Genomic DNA, 13,869 nt, shown 5'->3' on the forward strand with positions numbered 1-13,869 from the left:
AGCCCAGTGTGTGTGGAATGCACATTGGTGCTCTTCTACGCAGGGTGTAAAGGGAGCTAGGAGCTAGTGTTTTGGTTGGTATTCATTTTAGTAATGATAATGAGAGATGCTGCACATTTCAGTTTCTGGTGTAAATAGTTGGCAGTTGTTAATACATACCCTGAATAATATGCAAGGTTTGAGTATATTATCATTAGATACACAGGGGTAGAAAAATAGTTACTGAATGCTTAAGCTGGTGCTCAATTGATACCCAGTTGCAGATGACATGCATAGAAAATGCAGCAATGATTTTTATCTCTATTGTACATCGTCCTCTCCTCTTTGTTTTTTGGGATATATCAGATATAAAATCGCATAAGCTGTCATCTGCTTAATACTGGTTAATATTAATAACATGTCATCTATTAAACACTGCTAAAATATTCAAATACCATTATATGTCAGCTATAAAACCCAGAACATCTCCAGTTAAATTCTAAATTCTAATGTATGCCAGCTGTCGGATACAACACACTCTTCCAGGTCATCCATCAAATAATAGCAACTACTAAATATTAAGGATGGGCAAATCCATCTATGTCCTGTATTTGTCACATCTACATTTGTATACTCATCGGAAGCCTATTCTGTCTTGCTTCTGCATTGATCTGTGGAACTTTTTTGCACAGAAATACAATTTAAAATTAAAATATTTAAATATAGTTTTCTACATGTATTTTGTTTCAATAGTTGTCATTTAAATCTCCTTTGATGCTATTTCGAACTGAGAACATGAATGTTTGGAAAGTAGGAAAGCCAGTGAACAACCAGCAAAACAATCCAAACTATAGGAAGCCAAAATAATTGACAAGTTACTCCAAAATAATTCATAAGTTACTCCAGTGTAACTTATGTCTGTTCCAAACTCTGTGCCAGATTAAGTCTGGAAGAGGGAAAGTAAGCCATTAAAATAGTTTACTAGGATAACTTATGCTGGGTTGCTTGGTCACATGATTGAAAAGAATTGAGTTTGCACTAGGGGTGAGTCTCTCTCTGCGCTGTGCTGCCCCCAGAATGGCCCTCTTTCAGGACCAGCCTTAGCTGAGCCCTAACTGAGCCAGGATGGAAGACTTATGTCAGCATATCCTGGCTGAGCCAGAAGGAGGCGCTTCATCCAGATCAGCTGGAGTCCCCCAGTTCCAAACTTGGCTCATGCTGGCAGATCTTGGGTTTGGATTGCTCTCTGTATTCTGCTCTCCACGTTAAACTGGAATTAGAAAGTTTCCATGATGGCTCAGCATGCCTTGTTAATGGATAGTAGTTTTGTTCACAGAGTCCACTGGCTATTGTCAGAATCCAGTGGCAAGCTTTTGTTGATACACATGTGAGGGAAGGATAAGCCCTCTCTGTTAGACTACCTTCAGCACATCCTTTCTCTCCTGGAAATCAGGAGACAGGAGTACTCCATCAGCAGTAAACAGCTGAGTATAGGAAGGCTCAGTAACCCAGGCCTGACTCCATGGGACTTCACTGGAGTTTTTTCTTCCCCAGGTGGGCTTGTAGCTTCTTGCTAGTCCTGCACTCTTCCTTCTGAGTCTGAGTCTGACAGTATGTAAGGCAAGGATTCTTGTTGCCCTTTCTCCCCGTTCCTCAGGTGAGATATCATAGTTGCATCACTGGAGGCATTCCTGTTGCCCAAAGTCTTGCTGACTCGTCTCCCAGGGTGAGCCTCACCTTCCAGGACCCAGATATTTCTCACTGTCAGCTAGTGACCTGCTTTTCCTTCTGTCCTCCTCGCTTCTTCTGGGCCTCATTTTAAGCTGCATCCAAGCTGCTGTCTCCTCCTGTCTCCCTACAGATCAGGGATGGGGCAACTTTTACAGCCTGAGGGTGGAGCAATGACTATGACTTGTACCTACACTCCAGCCATGCAGAAGCCAGAGGTTTACATACACAGGGTCCATCGTCTGTAGTGCTAAGCAAGATGCTATTTTAGGGCACTTTACAGCCAATCCAGGCATGGGGGGGGGGCGTTCATGGATGAAGGAAAGTCCCAAGGGCCAGAGGGCCACATCTGGCACCTGTACTTAAAGTTGCCCACCCTTGCTATAGAGCATGCTATCCTGGCTCTGCTCCCCACCTTTGTTAGCACCTGATCTTGTGAAAGCTGTGCTAAGAGGTTGGGCCATCTCAGTAGCAGCAATCTGCCCACAATGGCAGGGATGATTCCAGACTCAGGACTGCAATACCTCAAGGATCGCCTTCTTCCATATGAACCTACGTGGACCCTGAGATCATCTTCTGAGGCCCTTCATCATGTGCTTCCTCCTTCAGAGGTAAGGAGGGTGCCAACATGAGAACAGGCCTTCTCTGCAGTGGCCCCCCATCTGTGGAATGCTCTCCCCAGGGAAGTTTGCCTGGCGCCTTCATTATACACCTTTAGGCACCAGGCAAAAATGTTCATTTTTAACCAGGCCTTTGGTTGATTTGATTGGCATCCTATGCCCTTTTAAAATGTGGGGGGTTTTTTGGAGGGGGTGTTATTGGGATATTATTACTTTTATTTTGATTATGTATTTTGCATTTTGATTTTGTTTTGTGAACTGCCCTGAGACCTCCAGGTATAGGGCAATATATAAATTCAATAAATAAGTAAGTAAATTAATAGCAGTAAGAATACACACACACACAGAGAGAGAGAGAGAGAGAGAGAGAGAGAGCGCCATGTCCCATCCTACAGCTCTATTATATTCAAACTTAGTTGCATAGTAGTGCTACCTGGTTAGCATAAAAATCCTTAGTTCTCCTCCTTGAGTTTTTCTAACCTTCTCAACAAGGTTGCCCCCTATATAACAGCTAATGACAATGTTCCTTTTCCGCTTAGCTGAAGCCTCTGCCCCGGTTTTTTGATTTTCCAAACTGTACTCCAGGGAAATCCCCTCCGAGCTGTCCTGGATGAGAAAAGTCTTCATCACTATTGAGAACCATTTTTCACACTTGCCAGTCAGCTCTTGCAAAGATACACATCCCTGCATTATATGTCACATAGATTCTGTGCACTATAAACAACTGCATCGTATTTCTACCAGACTATGATAAATGATGCTAGGATTCTGTGGTCCAACTTATATGGGAACAATGTCAAAATAGCCAAGGGAGTTCAGAACTGTTATGGCTGAATCCTACAACTTCCCACATTAGAAAAGAAGTGCTTTAGGGCGGGATGTACCAATTACTGTGGCAGCACAATATCACAAACCATGATGGCATGTCTCTGTTGCAAGGGTATTAGGCCAGTTGCTTTCAAACTGTGAGGGCACCCAAGGCTTGGAAGCTTACTAGATCAGTAATGGGCAAGCAAGCTTTCCTGAAATACAACTTGTTCACTACCAAACTCGTTTTGAAGACGACAGTGAAAGACAGGTTTGTGTTGTATCTTTTCTAAGCACAGTTAAACTGTGGGATTTGTTACCAGAGATGTGATTATGGTTTCCGCAGTCTAAGTTATCCAAAGTGCTCACAACCCCAGAATGATATTCAAACAAACCTGGAAGAGAATCTGCAGGCCTCAAACATGGTAGATGAAGCCTTACTGGATCAGCAGCTGCAAGGGGTTAGAAAACAAAACAAAACAGAAGGCCATCTACAAAGGACCCAGTAAGGATGACAGACACACTGACTGCAGGGAATAAAAGCAAAAATGTACCTTGCCATCCTCACATTGGGGCATGAGCTGAGTGAGGGAATATCAGAATTTAACCACTAGAAGAGTTTCCGTATAAGGACAGGTTGAGGCAGGAGTGTGTTACCTATGGTCTTCCAAATGTTGCTAGACTTCAACAGTTATCACTGACTATTGGCCATACTGGCTGGAGCTGAAGGAAGCAAGGATGAGTTGAACATTGATATCTGTCTCATTATAGGTCTGTTCCCTTCTGTTTTGTACTGATTTTAAAGAAAAATACACAAAATCTCACATTTAAATTGTATGCATAAAATACACTTTAAAAGTTAAATATGTACAGTGGTACCTCAGGTTACATACGCTTCAGGTTACAGACTCCACTAACCCAGAAATAGTACCTCGGGTTAAGAACTTTGCTTCAGGATGAGAACAGAAATCGTGATCCGGCAGTGCGGCAGCAGCAGTGGGAGGGCCCATTAGCTAAAGTGGTGCTTCAGGTTAAGAACAGTTTCAGGTTAAGTACGGACCTCTGGAATGAATTAAGTATTTAACCCGAGGTACCACTGTACTTTTCAATGCTTTCCAATACATTCATCCATAAAATAAGCATTTTATATTTATCTTGTACTTAAAATATACATGTATATTCTGGTTTCTCTTCAGATCACATAAATCATTTGCCATTTACATAGAATGTGTTTTTATGTGCAATTTCCACACACCAAATCTGTATCAGGAAATCCGAAAGACGCATATAATCTAACCGAGAGTTGCTTTCTGATGCCCAAGCATGCACAGAAGCATAGGGTTGCTCCACTGCAAAAAAAGTAGAGCAAAATAATTCCTCCTTCATCCCTATATGGAAGCTGAAGTTCAATAATATTGGGAGGTTGTCAATAAATTGGCACCTACCAGCACATGTGGTGGGATTGTCCGGATGTATTAAGTTTGGGAGTCGAAGGCTTGTGCTGGCTAGAATGGAAGTTGTAGGAAAACTGCTTTTTCTCCTTTCCCCTGCCATAGGATTTCTTTGTTAATTTCATCTCCATTCACCACAGTTGGATGGTCAATTATTTCCATCAACTCTTGCGCTGATCATTGATGGTAATAGTAAAATTTAATTTGATTTAATTTGAATTACATTACCTCCAGGGCTGACATAGTTTTGTGACCAGTTTTCAGGAGCATATCAGGGGAACAGGAAGGCTTTGAATCCTGTGGATCCAATGATTTCTCTAAATTTCTCGGTCATGGCCCTTTTAATAGCTCACTTGACATTGAAGCACTGATGATGAAACTTTCCACCAGAGGAGGACTCAGGTGGCAAGCCTCCTTCTCCGACTGTAGGTCTCCCTCTCTGACTACAGTGGACCCTGAGCAGCTCATCCCAGGGATTTAGAATTGTTCCCCTAAAGATTGTGATGGAACATGTTACTGACAGAGGGATAGAGAGAGTTCAGTTTGGTGGGCATAAATTATGCAGGCCTGCCCTAAATTCACTGCTTTGAAGGGGAGTACCTCTGAAATCAAGGGAATTTATATTTGCACATGGTGTTTTTCAGATTGTGATATAAGATAGTACATTTTACTATTGAAAGAAGTGAGACATATGTCAACTGATTTAAAGATAGATGTAGCTTAAAGTCAAGGCTAGAGTTATTTTGAGGTGAATCCAGATGATTCTTCCTGTGCTACTTTAGTCGGACAATATTTTGATGGTTTTTTTAATATTAAGCATTGTTGTTGTTTAGTCGTTTAGTCGTGTCCGAGTCTTTGTGACCCCATGGACCAGAGCACGCCAGGCACTCCTGTCTTCCACTGCCTCCCGTAGTTTGGTCAAACTCATGTTAGTAGTTTCTGTAACACTGTCCCACCATTTCGTCCTCTGTTGTCCCCTTCTCCTTGTGCACTCAATCTTCCCCAACATCAAGTTCTTTTCCAGGGAGTCTTCTCTTCTCATGAGGTGGCCAAAGTATTGGAGCCTCAGCTTCATGATCTGTCCTTCCAGTGAGCACTCAGGGCTGATTTCCTTCAGAATGGATAGGTTTGATCTTCTTGCAGTCCATGGGACTCTCGAGAGTCTCCTCCAGCACCAGAATTCAAAAGCATCAATTCTTTGGCAATCAGCCTTCTTTATGGTCCAGCTCTCACTTCCACACATCACTAGGAAAACCATAGCTTTCACTATACAGGCCTTTAACTATATGGATATTAAGCATACATACTTATTTATAGAACATACAACACATAACAAAATGTCCAACTCCTTAATTCTGTAGCATTATTTAATATATAAGTAATAGAAGCTTTGCTTGTATTTTGATGGAAGTTTTAAAACGCCAATGGAATCCCTGTTAAGTTGCAAGAAAACTTATCATTATTCTCTCTGCAGCAGCTGATGTAACATAATGCTCGATTACTGTTGCAGTTCATTTCTGGAGGATTCATATGGATGTAAGCAGGAAATTACTTAAAAGGAAATTACCCATTACCTGCAACTATTTTATTACTATGCTCCACTACTATTACATGGATGACAAAAACTTAGGAGAGAGAAAGAATGTCTTCACCCTTCACTTGCTATCAAGGTTTGAAACTGCCTACATTTTTAGCCCAAAGCAGAGGCATTGCTAATTTTAACAGGCACATTTCATTCTCATTATATTGCATAGCATTACTGCTGGTGGCAATATCCACTGAATAGCAAAGAACAAAGCCCAGCTATACCAAGGGGGGACAAAGGGTAGGTCTTAGTGCTGGGGATATGAAAATGAATACAAGATAAATTTGTAGTGCTGATTTAAAAAAAATAATAATCTCTGAACAGACATGTTAGAGGAGAATGACAAAAGATGGAGTCAGTTCAAGGATATTATATACTTCACCATAATGACAAAGACTGTCACTCATCAAAACAATGCAGAAAAGTCATATAATTTGAGTTATACAGCAATTTAGTAGACATAGGTGTTAGAAATGAGGTAATTTAAATCTGTTTTAGTATTTTAACTTTTGTATGACTTTTTTTGTAAACCACTTTGAGGTGTATGTTTGTTTTTTTACAATCAAGCAGTATATAAATTTTATGAACTAACTAACTAAATGTGTCTGAGAACTACACTCATGCCAATGGACAATAAGAGAAGTACAATCCTATCTTGAAACTTCACTTTAGCAAGGCTTTGTTGAGAAACTCTGACTCAGGAAGAAGATTCTGGTTGATAGCCATGAGTTGTTTGGAGTACCAGCTATTCCAGTGCCCCACAAAAAAGATATTCTGGTTTCAGTCAAAATTTGTCAAATATTTCTCCTATAAAGTAAATTTCACAGCCTAAATATAAGCAAAAAAAAAATTCTTCTCATGTTTTTGTGTGACCTGGATTTCAGTTTAGGTGAAATAGCAATTCCAGAGAAAATACATAAAGTCCCATTTCTAGGAGGAATGTCGATACAGGGAAATGAGCCAAACAGCCGTGGACTGGAATGGACCGTTATAAATTGGAACAGGTTCATACCTTCAGCTTATCTAACAGTGGCAGACGGTTTTGATAGAATGCCTAAACTAACCGTCAGCCAAACAGGGGATGGTCAATCATGGAGGAGGGTTAAGGTCATTCCTGCTGGCCCTAAACCTAACTACACACTGATCCAGCCATAGCTGTCAACTTTTCCCTTTTCTTGCCAGGAATCCTATTCGGAATAAGGGAATTTCCCATTAATAAGGGGAAATGTTGACAGCTATGGATCCAGCTCTCTTGAATTGTTCTGTGCACAGGGAGTTCAGGCATATAGGATTTCCATGCAGGGACTTCTGCATTTTGCAGGGTTCCAGATAAAGCACAAAGAAGATGCTACACACAAATCATTTGCACTAACATAGGATCTGGGTAGAATAACACAGATCAAGATCACAGGCATGGCAAACAGTGGGGATCCTATTCCTTTCCACATATAAACTGCCATGTTTTGCTCAACTGAATAGCCCAGTCTGTATTCTGGGATCTCATATCCACAACCTAGGAAATCAAAACAAATATTTGGTCCTTTAGATGTCTGACTTAAACTCTTCACTACTTCACTCCTTGTTCCTATAGACTTCATAAGAAGCATAACTGGCTTCAGAGAGTGCAGAATCTAGCACTCCATGTGCCGTTTTTAAACAAAATGCTGGTTCTTTGTGTTACGTGCTTTCAAACAGTCTTCCAATTCAGCAGCAGAAGCAACGTTTTATTTCTGCTAGAGAAACATGCAGCCAAAACAAATGGGGGATTATCCATGAGTATATTACACTTCAGGAGAGAGTGGGGATTAGCAAAGTTGTGATAGTTTGTTACAAAGGAATCACAGAATGAATAATTGACTGGAATGTGATGCCATACAAAGAGCAGAACTGAGGCTAACAGACTCACCTCAAAATTTGCCTCTGTCATGATCTCACTTCACTATATGGTTTTACCCCATAAGAGCCGACTCAGTCACTTCAGTCTACAGAACCTGCATTTCTCTAAGTGCCACACAGTTTCTCTGCTGCATTTTTGAGGAATCTTCCCTTTAGTGTGGCACCACGTGTACTCCTGAACGCCCGGCACTCTTTTAGATGTCTGCCGGACTCTAATTTTCATCAGCCCAGCCAGCATGGCCAATAGTCAGGGATGTTTATAGAACTATAGAGTTAGAAGGGACCCTGAGGATCATCTAGTCCAACCTGCTGCAATTCAGGAATATGCAACGACCCCATACAGGGATTGAACCCGCAACCTTGGCATCATTAGCACCACACTCTAGCCAGCAGAGCCATCTTCCCATCCAACCAAACCTCACCTATTCCTGATTTAAAGCTTTAACAGGCCAAAACAAGCACTCTAAATAACAAGAGTGATTGGGTTGTATTTATAGGATTCTTGTATGGGTCAATGAGATTTATTTCTGCATCATATTTATATTCCATTTTTTCTTCCCTGGAGCTCAGGTTGGCATACAGATGTTGCCACCTCCCCATTTTCTTTGTTTTGTTAGTCTAAGAGTCCATCAGTGGCCCCAAATCAAATAATAAGCTTCCTAGCTGAATGGAGACTTGAACCCTATTCAAACTACTGTAAGTCACTGGCTCTTTGACCCCATTCTTTGAGCTCTTTGAAGCCTGATCATTATACTAATACATTTGCCCTGCCACTACAACTTCAGAAGCGTTAAAGATGAATATTTTTTTGTTATAAATCCTTGGTGAACTTTCTATGTTAATTAAAGAAAGAAACATTTATTTACATCTTACAATTGGAGGCATACGGAGGGTGTCAATGTGTGTGACAAGTTCTATTTCTACAATAGAGTGACAGATCACTATCAGAGGAACAGGAGGTAAGAAGGGATCTAAAACTATCACATGTTTTAGGAACAGTTCCCGAGTAATTACAAACATTAGCTATAATCCTGAACACTCTCAAACGAGGAAAACCCCAGTGAATATGAAGCCTACAGGCCAATTGGCGCAAATGTTCTCAAAAGTGCTTGCTTCTAAGTTCACTTCCAACTGTTCTTCTTCCATCTGTTAGTACCTTTAATTAATTATGTTATCCAATGGCATCTGTGTGTGCATGTGTGTGCGTTAAATGACATTGAAACAACCCTCCAAAACCCAGTATTTGTCTTTTCTGACACAAAGCCTGCTGCCTTCATTTCATTTTCTGCACTGAGAACATTTATTTTAATCCACGGTTTTCTCTTCTCTGTACCTCTTTGTCTACACATAGGAGGGAGGAACATTATAAAGGAGCCTCACTTTCATATCTCCTTGAACGAGTTAACTACATTTTTTTTTAGCTGTCTCATTTTGAACACTTAACTGTCATAGGGCAGAGCATGGACCATTTCATACATTTTAAAATAATACATTGTCTCGTTGGCGATAGCACTGTCATTTGTTTTCATTTTGCTGAGATGTCGTTTTCTCAGATTGAAATATATATTAAAGGAGAAAAGTCCAACTTTCTGGGAAATACAACCAAAGATTAGGGTTTGATTTTCATTATTATTTGATGTTGAGGATCCAACTAAGGAACAAAAACAGCAAAGTGTAAAATATGGGCATGATGCAGTCAAAGTTAAATACTTATAAGACAAAAGGGGCATCTTTAATTCATTAATGATTTCAAACGAAGAAAGCATATCTCTTTCTACTTCTTATTGAAATCAGTGGATTCAAAATAGATCATGGCTATATCATGCCAAGACAAAATAAGTGGTAAGTATTGATTTGCACAAATTCATAGAAACAGAATGTTACAGTAGGTAAAAATACACATGACTGATTTTGGTAGAAAAAATTCCATCTCCACCCAGCAAATGTGTTCCAAAGATAATGGCGAGTCATTTTAAGTGAGCAGAAGTTTACTTGCATGAGGCTGCCCACATATATAAAGATTATTATTCATATTATTCCTATATGGGCATATCATACTTACAGAACAGTAATATTCCAGAGATGTGAACAGAAGGTTTTAAATATAGTCTGCTTCTGCTGACGCAAATTATTTCTTTGTCCCCAGTTTCCAGAAAATGTATCTGTTGTAATTAATCCAATCAGAAGCCACATATTAACAAAAAGCTCAATTTCATTTTTTTAAATGATATCATTAACTACATACACGTACACACACACACAAAATAGACCACAAGTGGCAGCTAGAAACTGAAAATTTTAAATGAATACTTTCTCCGTAACCATCTCTTTCACGTCAAATAAGAAGAGAAAAGCATGTTTGAGGGAGATAGTGTTACGGAAAGGGCTTCACACGGAACTGCCTGATTCCCCTAAAGCTTATTCATCAAACTAGATTTGGCATAATGTGTTCTAGTGATTTTCACAATGTTTTAATGTGCAGTGTTCCTTAAAATTACTGCTATGATAAAGCAGGCACATTTGCTCATTTGAAAGAAGCAGCAAATAAGAATAATGGAAAAAATCTAATGTAGATCGACAACAAGGACATTTGGTGGGCAACTGGGAACAGTCGCAGCACCATGTGTGGAGAGCTATCAGCGATACCCTCTGTTTAGTAATGAACAATCTCTCTGGCCAGACTGAGACATTTCTCTCAAAGAGGAAAACCTAGATGCTAGAGAGACCTCCAGCCTCCTTAATGCCTACAATCATCTCAGCTACGTTACCCACATGATGGTGTCACTCCACACATGGGCAGCAAAGTTATGCCACTAATGATGCCCTCTGCGCCTCATGGTTCTTGGCCTCCAACATTCATACAGTGAATGTAGCACAATCTGGAAACCTTATTGTTCAAGGTTTCAGAATGTGGGGCAACCTCTGCAGTTTGCTGGTGGTGGTTGTTTCTGCATTTCCTATAGCGTTGTCATTGCATACTACACAAATATCTGTGTAGTGTACACAAATATGTGTGTACCTTATTTGCAGTCTCTTCTGCTCACTAAACAATTGTCTTTCTCACAGAATGGGGAAGGATGTGGGGCTGCTTGCTCTCAGAATGGTTTTCTTATCCCAAGTGTTGCCTGTGACAAAACAATATTGGTTGCTTTTTGGGTGCAAAATAACATGGCTCTCTCTCTGTGTGTCCATAATCGGCAGAGGAGGGAGGAAAGGTTTCTGGGTGGTATATAACTTGAATAGCTGCAGCTGACAAGCTTTTTAGCATAGCTGCCAAGGAGATGCTATTGGCAAGAGAGAAATTCCTATTATATTCCCCTAATGTCACCATTAAATTCTTGTGTGAAAAATTTACTTGGAAAGTGCTATTACCTCAGTACAGACAGCATTCACTGTTGCAATTACTGCTTGCTGTGTTTTGGAGAATATTCCTCTCCATTGGGCTTTCTTTTATATTTTCTAAATAAGTTTGGAGCTAAATTCTAGTGCAAGTAGGAATCCTCAATGAAAATGTTATTTAATATGCAGCATGGTTACTCAATTTATAGGCCCAGAATAAGAGGTTGTTGGGACGCGGGTGGCGCTGTGGGTTAAACCACATAGCCTAGGGTTTGCCGATCAGAAGGTTGGTGGTTCGAATCCCCGCGACGGGGTGAGCCCTTTGCTCGGTCCTTCTCCTGCCAACCTAGCAGTTCGAAAGCATGTCAAAGTGCAAGTAGATAAATACATCCAGCGTGAGGGTAAACGGCGTTTCCGTGTGCTGCTCTGGTTCACCAGAAGTGGCTTAGTCATGCTGGCCACATGACCCAGAAGCTGTACGCCAGCTCCCTTGGCCAATAAAGCGAGATGAGCACCACAACTCCAGAGTCGTCCGTGACTGGACCTAATGGTCAGGGGTCCTTTTACCCTTTAAGAGGTTGTTAGTTGATGAGCAGGGTAACTCAAAGCTGGATAGGAAAAGCACAAGAATAAGCAATAATAACTGGAGACAATATTTAAGGGACCGATTCAATGCACAAGAACCTGGCATAAAGCAAGTTGGAGTAAGTTAAGCCAGTGTAAAGTTACAGGGAAAACTGGGCATTTAGCTGGATCTGGTGTAGACAATCTTACTTGGTTACAAGTGATCACCTAAGAAGAAAGAATAAGATTTATAGCAGTGGGGCATTCTCTGTTTACATACAAAAACTGAATGCATTCCTCCACAATGAAAACACCCACCCAGATTCCGAAACCTTTGTTGTGAGTCCTGCACTCATTCTGAGCTTTGTTGAATTGTCAAGATGCAAATCCTATAACTGTTTCACAGCTGCTTCCATGGCAGTTGCCACCTTTATAGTTCTGTCTCAGGTCAGCTCCCCATCAGCCAATAATTGCTTTTGGGTTTTTTAAATCAACAGCTCCTCCACAGACAAATCTGTCTCTTGACCTCTCTTCCAGAACATTCATAAAACAACAGCGTTCAGTAAGTTTTGTTACTTACTCTTTCCTTCTCTTTGTGTTATTTCTGTTTTCTGTGCTTGAGCTTGCTATGAATTTTGTTGCTCGCTGCATTTGGGGCCGGGCAAGAATTTCCCACTAGGCCAGTTGGCTCTCGCCTGGTGGTTTTGTCTGCCTCACAGCAACTGTCACAACTTTGGGTGGTTTGGCATTGGATGAGCCTTGGTCTTCGTCAGAGAGAAGGTTGTAGCCTCTGCCTGCCCCTCTGAAGGAAAGGGTACCCCATTATAGGCATTTGGGAGGAGTTGCTTCTGTCTAGATGCTTAGGCAGGGCCACAACACTCATCAAGGCAGCAATCCTGTGAGGGTGTTCCTACTTGATGTAAGTCATAGGCTCTCTCTCTTCTGGGCTGACCCTACAGGAAATACTTCCAGCAGGCAGGCTGGAGGTCACTGGTTCTCCCCAATATGTATGCCAAACCTGTTACATATGTAATCAATAAAAATTATGGCATTATTTGACCTGAGGTATGTTGTCTTGTCTGGTTACTCTATATGAGACAGGGCAGCAGGCGATGTGGTGCCTGGGCACATAAGTGGATAAGAACAGTTTATCTCTTCCATTCCATTTCCCAAAGAAACTATATTATTTACAGTACTACAGTGGTACCTTTGGTTAAGAACTTAATTCGTTCTGGAGGTCTGTTCTTAACCTGAAACTGTTCTTAACCTGAGGTACCACTTTAGCTAATGGGGCCTCCCGCTGCCACCGCACCGTCACCACACAATTTCTGTTCTGTTTGTTAAGAAGCAAAGTTCTTAACCCAAGGTACTATTTCTGGGTTAGCAGAGTCTGTAACCTGAAGCGTCTGTAACCCGAGGTACCACTGTACTTGTAAACAAGGGAGGCAGAATCCCTTTGTGCCAAACAGTTCCCAGATATGGGAATTACCACTCTTTGGCTCACTGGCTTCTTATGGTGCTATCATGGTTCTACAACCATGGAAGAGCAGTGCAATCTCCACAAGAATAGGCAGCCACAGTGCTCCCCAGACATTTGTGCTTTGGTATGGGCTTTGTCATATCAGGAAGGTGAATTTACCATCACTTCACAACACCTCTTTCCCTGTCTTTTATTCCAGCGTCTGTAACCCGAGGTACCACTGTACTTAGGAAGTCTGAGTCAGGCTCACATAAGGGCTGCACTAGACATAACATTGAACAAATCTTTGCATTTAATGCACAAGGTTTAAAACAAACGCAAACAGCATCAGTTCAGCTATTAATTTTAATATAATTCTCGAGATCACAGCAAATATGGAGGGGCAATTTAACCACTTTCTTCCTTTCTGCAGTCCTGAGC

General features: G+C 41.0%; 1 long non-coding RNA gene across 1 annotated transcript; it reads right to left on the reverse strand.

The window, feature by feature from the left end:
- Window positions 1–9,209: 9,209 nt before the first annotated feature.
- On the reverse strand, window positions 9,210–11,718 carry LOC309369459. Its single transcript, XR_014168153.1, has 3 exons — window positions 11,086–11,718; window positions 10,129–10,228; window positions 9,210–9,717 (listed from the first exon to the last, which is right to left on the reverse strand). It is a non-coding gene; the product is annotated as an uncharacterized lncRNA (long non-coding RNA).
- Between the last annotated feature and the right edge of the window lie 2,151 nt (window positions 11,719–13,869).

This window comes from Podarcis melisellensis, assembly GCF_964234715.1.
Source record: "Podarcis melisellensis genome assembly, chromosome: 4".
NCBI lineage: Eukaryota > Metazoa > Chordata > Lepidosauria > Squamata > Lacertidae > Podarcis > Podarcis melisellensis.